The sequence below is a fragment of the Palaemon carinicauda genome, chromosome 1 (assembly GCF_036898095.1).
Source record: "Palaemon carinicauda isolate YSFRI2023 chromosome 1, ASM3689809v2, whole genome shotgun sequence".
NCBI classification, from domain to species: domain Eukaryota; kingdom Metazoa; phylum Arthropoda; class Malacostraca; order Decapoda; family Palaemonidae; genus Palaemon; species Palaemon carinicauda.
Window position 1 is genome coordinate 334,711,948 of NC_090725.1, and position 2,500 is coordinate 334,714,447.

Below are 2,500 nucleotides of genomic sequence, written 5' to 3' on the forward strand. Positions count from 1 at the left end.
AGTTTTAATTTCAGTGTGGCCATGAGGAGCTGGTGATCACTACCGATATCTGCACCTCTATGGCTTCTTACATTTCTCAGAGTCCTCATTCTCTCTTTTTTAATGGAATGTGATCTATCTGATTTTTGTAATTGTCATATGGTAAAGTCCATGTATTCTTGTGGATGGCCCTATGTTGGAACAGAGTACCTCCAAAAACAAGATTGTTAGCTGAACAGAAACTTATGAAATGTGCTCTAATTTCATTTGCAACTTCGCCAAGACCCTCGACACCCATCACATTCTCTATCCGTTGATTACTTCTTCCAACTTTAGCATTGAAGTCGCCAATCACAATTTTCATATCTCTCTCGAGGATCTCTATCATCCTCTGTAGTTCTTCATAGTATTCATATTTCCTTTCTTCAGAGGAATCCTTTGTTTTGGGCATAGCCAACTATAATACTCGTATTGCACTGCTTTGTTTTGAACTTTGCTTGTAACAGTCTACATTTACAGCTCTGCACTCGGTTAATGCCTTTTCTGCTCTTGGTGTCATCATCATTCCTACCCCACATCTTCCAGCTCCATCTGGTCTTCCTGAGTAAATACATATATTCCCTTGGTCTAATGTTCCCTTACAACGTGTTTCACTTAGTGCCAAGATTCCTAAACTATATTTCATAAATTCACTCACCACTTGTTGTAACTTCCTAATCTGATTCCTGGTACTAACATTCCAATTACCTATTTTAAATTTTTCTTTAGTATTTATAAACCGGAAGATTCTTAGCACCCCGCTATACCCGGGACAGGGGCCCTTTTTTCATCTTCTCTATCCATGAATGACTAAGTGCATAGAGGATTCATTTGCTTGATATATCAAAGGATAACCAGTTCCATGTGATGTGCAGTGCCTATCTAACTAAGGGAAGTGACCCCTACCAGTCCATACTAATTTTAGTAAGATCAACCGCCAGGCATCAGGAGTAGAAGCCGAAGAGACCGTTTGTCCATCACCTTAAACCTAACCGTCACCCTGCTGCTAGTGACTTTATCGAGATTTAGGGGGCATTTTCTCTACACTCAAAGTTCTCATTACTCCACCAAGTCGCTCATTCGCTTAAACGAGTATTACCGTTGGCAAACATGAATTGCTAGATATACTGCCGAGCATAAACTATTGTACATGTATATTTGCACTTCCAAAGAGAAATTAGATTTGTTCACCAAACGTTCAGCTGGGCTCCTCAATGTACTAGAAGAGTTGGAAGAACCAGACCTACATGGCTGCCGACTATGATGCGCGGAAGAGGAAATGATGAATGGAGAAGTATTCAATTAAAGGCCCAAGATAGAGACAACTGACGAAATCTAACCGAGGCCCTTTTTCGTCAATAGGCGTAGGGGGAAATGATGATGATGTATAAATATAAACATATATATATATATATATATATATATATATATATATATATATATATATATATATATATATATATATATATATATATATATATATATATATATGTATATATTTATACTGTGTATATACTGTGTATATATATATATATATATATATATATATATATATATATATATATATATATATATATATATATATATATATATATATATATATATATATATATATATATATATATATATATATATATATATATATATATATGTATATAATATTTATATATATAAATATACATTATCTAGAACACTATAAAAAAAGGCGAATTATGATGAAAATAAGATAGAATAAATGATAAGAATAGTTCTCTTGAATCTTATGGTAGCCTTCGGTATGACTTTTCAGTTTGAAAGAAAAGAGGAAAATAGTATAAAATTTGCCAAAAATCTTTCATACGAACATGTACATATATTGTAACGAATTCTATTTTTCATCTTATCGCCCTCTCTTCCCTGCACTTTTAATGGACCAAGCACTGTTATAATACTACTTGATTCTTTTTCATGTTAGAATTTTTTTGACGCTCTTGTTCGCACATCGCTGTATATAAACTCGATGCTCGTATAATATAGTTTAGCTGTACTCGCCTTGCCTCTCAGTTAGCACCTAACTGGCATATCCACACAATAGTACAGTATAGTATAGATTCTCTCTCTCTCTCTCTCTCTCTCTCTCTCTCTCTCTCTCTCTCTCTCTCTCTCTCTCTCTCTCTCTCTCTCTCTCAGCATGGTTAAATGACACTGCACCTCCGAGTCACTGCCGAGTCCTCATCTTCGCCTATAAAAATCCAATATCCCTTTAAAATTCAGAATAATTGATTTCCTTGGAGCTGCCAGCTATGATGTCAAGGGACTTAACCAAGTTTTTATCTTTCCCTCTATTCTATTTGGAAACATTGCTTTGCTTCTCTGGGTTTTCCTTCATTCTGTTCTAATTGCAAAACGATCCAATTTCGAAGTAACGTTTTTGTTTACCTAACCTACCATAGTCTTCCATCTCGCAAGGTATCTGCATTTTTCTCTATTGTTAAATATTTCA